Source organism: Bombina bombina, chromosome 1 (assembly GCF_027579735.1).
Source record: "Bombina bombina isolate aBomBom1 chromosome 1, aBomBom1.pri, whole genome shotgun sequence".
Classification (NCBI taxonomy): Eukaryota; Metazoa; Chordata; class Amphibia; order Anura; family Bombinatoridae; genus Bombina; species Bombina bombina.
Window position 1 is genome coordinate 1,349,399,768 of NC_069499.1, and position 12,902 is coordinate 1,349,412,669.

Below are 12,902 nucleotides of genomic sequence, written 5' to 3' on the forward strand. Positions count from 1 at the left end.
CGGGGAGATGGAGGAGGCTGTATTTGTTGTGCTGCCTCCTCCCCAGACTCTGTATATTTGAAAAAGAAATAAATGTATATATTAGCATATTTCCAAATGAAGCTTTAAATGACTTAGCTTACGATACAATTACAAATGCAGAATCATTAATCCACTTTGAAATCTAACAATCAATACGATTTCCGCATTTTCTAAAACGTGTTTGTGATATCTCTGGTCAATCTGAATGTTTTAGCGTTTGTTTTCAGTCTGTTTAAATGCACACCTAACCTATAGCCTAGATACTGATGTAACCGCAAAGTAATTGTGAATGCGTGTAAACAGCGTAATAGCATTAATCTGATCCTTAAAGGGACATGAAACCCAATGTTTTATCTTTCATGATTTAGAAGCATACATTTATAATCAACTTTCTAATGTACTTTTCTTATCTAATTAGCTTCATTCTCTGGATATTCTTTGCTGAAAAGCATATCTAAATATGCTTAGAAGATGCTGATTGTTAGCTGAATATAGCTGCCTCCTGTGATTGGTTCACCGTGTGCATGGCTATTTCTTCATTAAAATATATCTCAAGAATGATTCAAATTAGGTAATATAAGTACATTTGAATGTTTTGTAAAATTGTATTCGCTACCTTAATCATGAAAGTAAAGGTTTGCGTATAGTGTCCCTTGAAATACATTCGTATGTGAATTTATTCTTAAATGAGCTTACCGTCAGATGAGAATGGCAGGTTCCCAGTATCAATTCCTCCGATACCGACTACATCCACCTCGGAGATGCTGGGCCGCAACATTTCCTCCCATCGGCAGTACTCGATTTCCAGGGCAGGTCCGCCACCGGTTCCTGCGGCATGTCGGGCCTCCAGGCTTAACTTTTTCTTGAGATCCATCTTACAGTCCCGGTAGCGATGTTTTATAGAGTCCATATCTCTATTCCGGCCACCCACTGCATTGACTGCATTCCTTATCTCATGCCAGAGCTTCCTCTTCTCAGTCGGGGTGGTCTTCTGGTGCTGCAGCCTCCTATACCTGGCCATATAGGCCTCTACGAGGGCCTCCTTCTCCTCCATCGAAAACCTCGCCTCCCTAGTCGCCTTGGCCTTCCCCTGTGACAATGCCCTCTGTTTCCCGGACTGTGAAGCCCTACTCTGTCCGCCACTGGGCCCAGCCACTTGTTCATCTTGAACCAAGTGGCTGGGTCCACCCACCGCTTCCACCCCCGCTTCCTGCCCCCCTTCCTGCCCTGTTCCTCTCCCCCTCCCTCTCCTCCCCCCTCTACCTCTCCCCTGCCTGCCCTCCATCTGTTCCCTAAACTAAACCCCAAATAATCAAACAAAAAGTGAGTGTGATGAAATGAAAGGGGTTCAAAATAAAGAACTAAAAAGACAAAATAAGTGCTGAAAGTGTGAGAGGGATCTAAAAAAACAAAGAGGGTAAGGAGTATTTAAATAAACAAAAAGAAGAAGACTAAAAGGAGGATATGTAAACTAAATGTAACTAGGGGATGGGTATGGGATGGGGATGGGGATGGGGTATGGGATAAGAGTAAATGGGATGAAAGGGAATGGGACTACAGGGAATGGGGTATGGAGTGTAGTATGAGGGGGTATGGGGTATGGAGTGTATGTAGTGTTATTGATAAGTGTATGTATGTATTTAATGTGTTTGCGTGTAAATGTGTTAAGTGTACAGAAAAATCACTCGCTCGCTAACTCACACTACTACTAATTCTCACTAACTCACACTACTACTAATTCTCACTAACTCACACTCCCACTAACTCTCAATAACTCACACTAGCACTAACTCACGCTCCCACTAACTGACTCTCTCACACTACCACTAACTTTCACTAACAACTCCCACTACCACTAACTCACTCACGCTCCCACTAACTGACTCTCTCCCACTCCCACTAACTCCCACTCCCACTAACTCACTCACGATAACACTAACAACTGACTCTCTCACACTAACACTAACTCACTCACAATAATGCACAAACTCTCTAATCTTAAACCTCCACTCTCCAAAGACCCACCAGCAACACAGTCAAAGAAGCCATGCTTGTGTGGTGCTTATATACCCTGTGTAAATGTTTAATGATGTACCTATTTGCGTTGTAAATTGTGTTCATGTGTGCTTTATTAGCAATTATTATTTGTGCAATGTGTATTAGGTGTGTGAATTTGCGCATGCTCATTTTGAGTTAGTATTTGTGGAATGTGTAGAATGCGATGATGTCATAGTGCTCGTTTTCTATAACATTGACCAATAGTATTCTGTTTAAATGTGAATTTGCGATGGTGTGTTATTAGTGAAGTGTTGTATATGTATGTTTGTCCTAATATATAGTGATATTGAATGCGATTATTTTGCTAGTGTATGTATATTTTTTTTTCCTTGTTGTTATTTAGCGTATTTCCGCATCTTAAAGTATATGCGTATTCCCTGTATTAAGTTTTATTAAAAATCCCCCCGCTTGTGAATGTGTAATGCTTGTGTGCTTTGTTGAGTGATTGTTGTTGTGACATTTGCGGCGTGTTATTGTTGTGCATGATGTGGTATGCGCGAGCTGTGCGTATTTCTCGCGAGATCGAGTGTTAGGTGAAAAAAGCTATTTATTTTGCTTTTCCATTGATCTCTATGGGAGACTGTCTAACGCGGGCAGGATTCCGCGTGTGAAATACACGCGTTAGGAGCATCGTTAGATGGTCTATTTTGAACTCTAAATACCGGAGTCAAACAATGCCGTGCGTTAGACATAAACCATGCGTAGCGTTAGAAGCCCATCTACCGCCAAACTCCAAATCTAGCCGTAGGTTTTTTAGATAGGTTTTAATTTGCGGGGTTTGGTTATGTGGGTGGTGGGTTTTACTGTTATGGGGGTGTTTGTATTTTTTTTACAGGTAAAAGAGCTGATTTCTTTGAGGCAATGCCCTGCAAAAGGCCCTTTTAAGGGCTATTGGTAGTTTAGTTTAGGCTAGGGTTTTTTTTTAATTTTGGGGGGCTTTTTTATTTTGATAGGGCTATTAGATTAGGTGTAATTAGTTTGAATATTTGATAATTTCTTTTTTATTTTGTTTAATTTAGTGTTTGTTTGTTTTTTGTAATTTAGTTTATTGTATTTAGTTAAAGTAATTTATTTAATTGTAGTGTAAGGTTAGGTGTTAGTGTAACTCAGGTTAGGTTTTATTTTACAGGTAAATTTGTATTTATTTTAGCTAGGTAGCTAGTAAATAGTTAACAACCTAGTTAAAATAAATACAAACTTACCTGTAAAATAAAAATAAAACCTAACAGCTAGAGTTTGCGGTAAGGTGAAAAAGCAGCGTTAACAGGTCCTAACGCTGCTTTTTTACGCCCGCTAGTATTACAAGTCTTGCAGGTTTAGGGGCCCCTAAATATCCAATGCCCACTAGACTCATTAATATGGTTGTTGAATAAATCTCCCTCCATTAAATATAAAACTTATAGGAAGCCCTTTTAAATAATGATTAATAGTATCAGATTCTAAATAGCAAAAAATTGGAAATTGAAATTAACACCTTCAGTAAATATGTGGTGTGCAAGTATTAGAATTTCTAAGTTTAGAAGAATTTTCGGCTAGATTACGAGTTTTGCGTTATGAGAGGCTCGGTGCTAACTTGCAAGTTATTGTCACCGCTCACCTCCCTATAGCCCTGCTATTGCAGGTTTTCATAAATACGGCGTTAGCAGGAAATATGTCAGCATTGAGCAAAATTGAGTTCCATACCACACCCCAATACCAGCGCTGCTTTGAGCTAGTTTTACGTGCTCGTGCACGCTTTCGCCATAGACTTCAATGGGGAGAGCCGGCTGAAAAAAAGCCTAAGACCTGCAGTAAAGGAGCATAAAGCCCCGTAACGATGCCCCATTGATTCCTATGGGGAAAGAAAATTTATGTTTACACCTAACACCCTAACATAAAACATAAACCCCGAGTTTAAACACCCCTAATCTGCTACCCCCAATATCGCTGCCACCTACCTACACTTATTAACCCCTAATCTGCTGCCCCCAACATCGCCGCCACCTACCTACACTTATTAACCCCTAATCTGCTCCCCCCAATGTCGTCGCTACACTGTCAGAAAAAATGTGCAAAAATTGTACCTTTAGGGGTACAACAGCTTGTCACTGGGGCAGTACCCTCAAAGGTACACCTGCTGTACCCTTTAAAATGGGTACAAATTGGTACCCTTGCAGATTGTACCTTTCAAAGGCAAATATGTACCTTTGGTGACTAGATTGGACCTCAGTCCTATGGTACCATATTGTACCCATAACAAATGGTACAAATCTGGCCTTTTAAGGGTACTGCCCCAGTGACAAGCCCTTTGTACCTCATGATGGCAAATTTGTACTCAACACAGCATAATACAAACACTGTTTCATTAAATTTAACATATAACATTCAAATATGCATACTTTTTCAGGAAGTATTACAATAGCTACACTGCAGCTTTAATAAAAAGTTTGTATACTTAACTGTAGCAGTTCCAAAGACTGCTACAGAACCACCTGAAACAGCCAGACTAAACTACCAGTTCCAAAAAGAACTACTCAATGTGTTTTATTTATATCACTCTGTACTAGACTCTAAAAACACCCCATTTAATTTAGGGTGACATTCCACATAAAACATAAATATATAGAAAACATATAGAAAACAACGTAATAATAAAATATAACTCTAACGAAAAGAAGGGGAATTTGGGGGAGGGATAAACGATAAAACTCACAACCATACATTGAATTGTCACTCTATGCAAAACATATGCAAATGAGTCTATTTTCCTAGTACACACTTTGGTGATGAACCTGCTACCAATAGATGGAGCTGTGTTACACATGTCAAGGAACTTTCAACCAACAGATGGCGCTATGGCATGTCACACAATGTCCAAGTATGTGACTGGGGAACGGTTACAATTTTATTTTATTTTTTTTAAACTGCTTCTTAAACAGCTCTTGTTTATTTTATAGAGTTTAAAACATTTTTTTTTCATTGTACTTTTAGTTAATACATTTGCTTTATGTTTAACAGGCCCATTTATCAAGCTCCGTATGGAGCTTGAAGGGCTGTGTTTCTGGCGAGTCTTCAGACTCGCCAGAAACACAACTTATGAAGCAGCGGTCTAAAGACCACTGCTCCATAACTCTGTCTGCCTGCTCTGAGCAGGCGGACAGGAATCGCCGGAAATCAACCTGATCAAATACGATCGGGTTGATTGACACCTCCCTGCTGGCGGAAGATTGGCCGCGAGTCAGCAGGGGGCGGCGTTGCACCAGCAGCTCTTGTGAGCTGCTGGTGCAATGTTAAATGCGGAGAGCGTATTGCTCTCCGCATTTAGCGAGGTCTTGCGGACCTGATCCGCAGTGTCGGATCTGGTCCGCAAGACCTTTGATAAATTGGAGCCTTAGAATTAACATATTGATGCTCTAAATATAAACATTAAAATGTTAAGTGCTTGTTTGCTAATTAGAACCAGCAACACAGTATCATTGAATATATGGGTTATTAAAGGGACAGTCTAGTCAAAATTAAACTGTCATGATTCAGATAGGGCATGAAAATTTAAACAACTTTCCAATTGACTTTTATCACTAAATATGCTTTGTTCCCGTGGTGGTATTTTTGAAAATCTAAACCTAGCTAGGCTCAAACTGATTTCTAAACCATTGAAAACCGCCTCTTAGCTCAGAGCATTTTGAAAGTTTTTCACAGTTAGACAGTACTAGTTCATGTGTGTCGTATAGATAACAATATGCTCACTCCCATGTAGTTATTTAGGAGTCTGCACTGATTGGCTAAACTGCATGCCTGTCAAAAGCACTGAGATAAGGGGGCAGTCTGCAGAGGATAAGATACAAGGTAATCACAGAGATATAAAGTATATTAATAGAACTGTGTTGATTATGCAAAACTGGGGAATGGATAATAAAGGGATTATCCATCTTTTTAAACAATAACAATTCTGGTGTAGACTGTCTCTTTAAGTATTTTTTTTGCTTTGCCCACTTGCATATTACCAACAACGATTGAACATAATTATTTTGCTGTACAACATGTATGTTGCATTCATTTTGGGTGACAGTTATGTGAATATGAATAATTGAGCTGTACAAATGATATGGAATTGCAGGGTTTAGCAGCCTTGAAGCACCCATCCCCCTCAACCTTTTAGTCACACACGTGATTGTACCTTTTTGGGGGGATTAAATGGTAAAGACATGGACCCTTTGAGAGTTGGAAACATATTTGTACCTTATTTACTGCTAAATGGTACATATTACTTCCTTAAGGTGTAATTATGATCCATTGAGGGTACAACCACAGCAGTTGTACCCTAAGTGTTCACAAACGGACCCCAACCGTACCCTTTTTTCTGACAGTGTACCTACCTACACTTATTAACCCCTAATCTGCCGCCCCCAACGTCGGCACCACTATACTAAAGTTATTAACCCCTAACCCTAAGTCTAACCCTAACACCCACTAACTTTAATACAATTAAAATAAATCTAAATAAAAATTACAATTAATACCTAAATAATTCCTATTTAAAACTAAATACTTACCTATAAAATAAACCCTAGGCTAGCTACAATATAACTAATAGTTACATTGTAGCTATCTTAGGTTTTATTTTTATTTCACAGGTAAGTTTGTATTTATTTTAACTAGGTAGAATAGTTAGTAAATAGTTATTAACTATTTACTAGCTACCTAGCTAAAATAAATACAAATTTACCTGTGAAATAAAACCTAACCTTTCTTACACTAACACCTAACCTTACACTACAATTAAATAAATTACATTAATTAAATACAATTAACTAAATTACAAAAACAAACACTAAATTACACAAAATAAAAAAGAAATGATCAAATATTTAAACTAATTACACCTAATCTAATAGCCCTATCAAAAAAAAAAAAAAAAAAAACCTAGCCTAAACTAACCTACCAATAGCCCTTAAAAGGGCCTTTTGCGGGGCATTGCCCCAAAAAAAAACATTTTTTTTACCTGTAAAAAATATACAAACAACCCCCCAACAGTAAAATCCACCACCCACACAACCAAACCCCCCAAATAAAAACCTATCTAAAAAACCTAAGCTCCCCATTGCCCTGAAAAGGGCATTTGGATGGGCTTTTTCAGCCCAAACTCTAAGCTAAAAATAAAACCCACAAAATAAAACCTTAAAAAAAAACTAACACTAACCCCCGAAGATCCACTTACAGTTTTTGAAGACCCGACATCCATCCTCATGCAATCAGCCAATAGGATTGAGCTTGCATTCCATTGACTGATTGGAGCAGCCAATAGAATGTGAGCTCAATCCTATTGGCTGATTGGATCAGCCAATAGGATTGAACTTCAATACTATTGGCTGATTGCATCAGCCAATAGGATTTTTTCAACCTTAATTCCGATTGGCTGATAGAATTTTATCAGCCAATCGGAATCTAAGGGACGCCATCTTGGATGACGTCACTTAAAGGTACCTTCATTTGTCGGGTAGTCGTCGTTGGAAGAGAATGCTCCGTGCCGGATGTCTTGAAGATGGACCTGCTCCGCGCCGGAAGGATGATGATAGAAGATGCTGTCTGGATGAATACTTCTGCCTGTCTGGAGGACCACTTCTGCCCGTTATCTAGACGTAAGATAGCTACAATGTAACTATTAGTTATATTGTAGATAGCTTAGGGTTTATTTTATAGGTAATTATTTAGTTTTAAATAGGAATTATTTTGTTCATTATAGTAATTTTTATTTAGATTTATTTTAATTATGTTAAAGTTAGTGGGTGTTGGGGGGAACTTCCGGGCAGCGGCCATGACAGGCTGCAAAATCATCAGCTCCTTTAACTCTCTGTTTCAAACTGAGTAAAACTCCATCTTTATCACTCCATTATTTGTACCTTTTGGATTAAGGACATACAGCAAGGAAAGCTCTATCGCACTATAATGTTATATTTGGAACAAAGATCACACACTACCTCCCGGAACGACTTAAGGATTGCGGCCTACCATGTCATCTAACCCCCCGGCAGGGCATTAAATTGCCTCTGTCATTAGGAAGCAGTAGAATTCCGCAAAATACTGCAATTTTTTTTTTTCCACGCAAGACACAATATCTCTTTTTAAGAAAACTATCGCTTGTCTCACTTTTGCTTGCTGACTGATATCATATACTTGCCATGGAGATCCCGTTGTGTTTTCTGGGGGAGCTGCGCAGTTTACTTCAAAACCACCATGCAGCTCTGGAAAATGACCTGGCTCTGATATTTGGTCACGGTGGCATCCATTCACTTCATAAACCTACCCTACCTGAAACCTGTCAAATGGAAGGGAGGGGTGTTGGCGCATTGGGGCCCCGGCGTCTACACCCTACCCTTGGCACAGCAGCGGAGGTAAAACAGTATGGACCTGTGGGAGTAGCAGTCCGGCTTGATACAGAGCCGGAGATACGGACAGCGGTAGTTCCTAACACCGCATCTCAGGCCTATGCTGGCATTCCACTGGTGCTCCGGCCGGAAGAGCCGCAGATGCGAGTGTATTTGTGAAGCACTGGACAAGCGCTCCTGGTACAGAGGCTGGGCCGCATCGGCATGATCCTTTTTCTGTGTGCTGAACTCCTCTCCTTAGCCATGATGAGGCTGCATATGTCCCTCTGCAATACAATGCTAAGCTTGCAGACTCTGACGAGGCCATACCATCATTATCACATCGCCTGGGACCCAGGAGTCTGGCCTGTCTTGTGTCAGAGAGGTAACTTGGTGGCCTCTTGGATATGGTAGATAGCCGTCAATGAAGCGCCCAGGTAAACACATACTGACTTTGGAGCCGGGGGTGTAATAATTTTTTCAGCCCATTAACATCTCAAGCAAGGACTCCCTGTTCTTCATGGAACACTTGCTTTATTGCAGATTAAAGACCCACATGTTTCCCTACAATGGAGTATAACCCTTGCCGGACATGATGTGACCATATGCGCACTAACGCATAGCTTGAAGGCTAACAGATATGGCAGTTTGCCGTTAAAGGAACAATAAAGTAAAATATACTGTCTTTGGAGCTAGGGGTAGGATGATTTTGAACCTTATTATTGTGTCAAGCAGTGACTCCTTGCTCCCCACACAACGGCTGCTTGCCTTCACCACAAGGATTCTAAGTTAATATTAAACCCATTATTATGTTAAGCAGTGACTCCTTGCTCCCCACACAACGGCTGCTTGCCTTCACCACAAGGATTCTAAGTTAATATTAAACCCATTATTATGTTAAGCAGTGACTCCTTGCTCCCCACACAACGGCTGCTTGCCTTCACCACAAGGATTCTAAGTTAATATTAAACCCATTATTATGTTAAGCAGTGACTCCTTGCTCCCCACATAACGGCTGCTGGCCTTTACCGCATTGACTCTATGTTAATATTGAATTTTGCCCATGTTGTTTATCCCCTGTGAACTTACATCTTTTTGCAATTAAGTTTAGTTCGGTGCTGAATGGTGGTGAAAGATTATGCTGATCATAATCTATGAGTCTGATGTTACACAGTATTCTTTGTATTTGAGCATTACACATGTTTACCCTGAGGCTATAGCCCCCTTTATATTATGCTACCTAACTCCCATTCAATTGCCTTTTCTGCAGGCTGGTCCTGCAAATATATCCCTACTTAGAGTTGCACAGGTGTTTTTTTTATCCAAATCAGAATGCTGATTACCTGCAGATGGTAGTACTAAGCTTCCTTAGTCTTTATAACTATGACTATAATTGGTAGCAAGGGAGTCTCAGAGTAGCAAATGTAGCTGAAGCTATATTTCATTGCCTATATATTGGTATTTCCATCTAGATACCCAGCATAGCCTAGTTAGATTGCCTAATATTGTGCCCTGGGGAACCCATATTAAACCTTGCTATTGGTGTCAAGGGACTTAATAGTACCTTCTGAGGAATTGATGTATGCCATTTAGCTCCATTGGTCCCTATGTCATCAATATAGCTTTTTCCATACCTGTACAAAAGTAGGGATCTTCAAGCTGGCAGATTTTTCCCCTGTCATTTGGACTTATCCTAATATAAACTACCAACTGTATGATTAAGATGCACGCCATATTTACTATGTTTCCCCTAAGGGTACTAGATGTGAAGTGATGTGTTGGAGAAGTAATAATATTCAAATCTTCCTTTTGACACCACTACCTAGATATTTAGTTTTAATTACTCTATGCTACAAGCCACGATACGCTGACTTAAGGTGGGGATGTATATCTAGCTCCTAAGATATCCTAACATAGCATTTAGTCTTTTGGGTTCATTTCCTTCCAACTTAACCCCCCTTCTTTATTCATGCAATAGCAGGGGTCTCCAGAACCATAACTAGGTCTCATGTTAAAAGTAAGCATATTCTTATCAATATTCCTCCTTCTATATATAATAAGTGTTTGCACCTTGTTTATTGTGTCCTTTTCATAGTTAACAGTTACAGCGTTATAAAAATGAAAAATATGAGGTGAATATAAAGAGATCCATAAGTGGTCTCCCATATGCAAGATAGTCTTCTATAAATATCATTTATTTTCCCCTATGAGCTGGGGTCCAAGAGTGGCCTCCAATCTTGGTAGAGAAGGCTTAGGTTATTATAGGCATTCATAAATTATTTTTTTTACGTGGCATCATTGATATCACTAATTTTAGATTATGTAGCTCGTTAAGTATCCTGTATAAGATATCTTGTTATTGCTATTTTATGTAAGTAATCGTGTAATGACTCACTGTTTTGCTTGTATGCCGAAACTTTCCCTCAATAAAAATTATCAAAAAAAAAAAAAGTTAGTGGGTGTTAGGGTTAGACTTAGGGTTAGGTTTAGGGTTTAATAACTTTAGTATAGTGGCGGTGATTTTGGGGACGGCAGATTATGGGTTAATAACAGTAATGTAGGTTGCGGCGATGCTAGGGACAGCAGATTAGGGGTTAATAATATTTAACTAGTGTTTACAATGCAGGAGTGCGGCAGGTTTAGCGGTTAATATGTTTATTATAGTGGCAGCAATGTCGGGAGCGGCAAATTAGGGGTTAATAATTTTATTTTAGTGTTTGCGATGTGGGAGTTTTAGGGGTTAATAGGTAGTTTATGGGTGTTAGTGTACTTTTTAGCACTCTAGTTATGAGTTTTATGTTACAGCTTTGTAGCGCAAAACCCATAACTACTGACTTTCAGTTTACAGTATGCATCTTGACGGTATAGGCTGTACCGCTCACTTTTTGGCCTCCCAGGCAAACTCGTAATACCAGCGATATGGAAGTCTCATTGAAAAAGGACTTTTTGAAAGCTGCGGTAGTTACGTTGCGTTACGGCCAAAAATGTGTGCGGTACACCTATGCCTGCAAGACTTGTAATACCAGCGGTAGTGAAAAAAAGCCATAACGCTGCTTTTTCACTCATAACGCAAAACTCGTAATCTAGCCGATTGTTATTTAAAGGGATACTAAACCAACATCTTTTTCTTTAATGATACAGATAGAGCATGCAATTTTAAGTAACTATCGGCTAGATAACGAGTTTTGCGGTAAGAGGGGTGCGGTGTTATTGTCACTGCTCACTTACCTACAGCGCTGGTATTACAGGTTTTCATAAACACGGCGTTAGCAGGCAAGAAGTGAGCATAGAGCAAAATTGTGCTCCATACCGCACTCCAATACCAGTGCTGCTTAAGGCAGCGGTAAGCTGGTTTTACGTGCTCGTGCACGATTTCCCCATAGACATCAATGGGGAGAACCGGCTGAAAAAAAGCCTAACACCTGCAAAAAAGCAGCGTAAAGCTCTGTAACGCAGCCCCATTGATTCCTATGGGGAAACTAAATTTATGTTTACACCTAACACCCTAACATAAACCCTGAGTCTAAACACCCCTAATCTTACACTTATTAACCCCTAATCTGCTGCCCCCAACATTGCCGACACCTACATTATACTTATTAACTCCTAATCTCCCGCCCCCCAATGTCGCCACAACTTACCTACACTTATTAACCCCTAATCTGCTGCCCCCAACGTCGCCGCCACTATAATAAACATATTAACCCCTAAACCGCCGCACTCCCGCATCACAAACACTAGTTAAATATTATTAACCCCTAATCTGCTGCCCCAACATCACTGCCACCTACCTACATTTATTAACCCCTAATCTGCTGCCCCCAACGTCGCCGCCACTATACTAAATTTATTAACCCCTAAACCTCTAACCCTAACACCCCATAACTTAAATATAATTCAAATAAATCTAAATAAAACTTACAATTATTACCTAAATAATTCCTATTTAAAACTAAATACTTATCTATAAAATAAACCCTAAACTAGCTACAATATAACTAAAACCCACCACCCACACAACCAAACCCCCAAATAAAAACCTAACTAAAAAAACCTAAGCTCCCCATTGCCCTGAAAAGGGCATTTGTATGGACATTGCCCTTAAAGGGGCATTTTGCTCTTTATCAATCGCCCAAACCCTAATCTAAAACTAAAATCCACCCAATAAACCCTTAAAAAAACACTCCATCTTCAAGACATCCGGCACGGAGCATCCTCTTCAATTGAAGTCTTCTTCCCGAATGAAGGTTCCTTTAAGCAATTTCATCCAAGATGGCGTCCCTTGAATTCCGATTGACTAATAGAATCAGCCAATCGGAATTAAAGGTGAAAAAATCTTATGCAATCAGCCAATAAAATTGAGCTTGCATTCTATTGGCTGATTGGAATTCTATCAGCCAATCGGAATTCAAGGGACGCCATCTGGATGACGTCACTTAAAGGAACCTTCATTCTTCAGCGATCATCGAAAGAAGACGA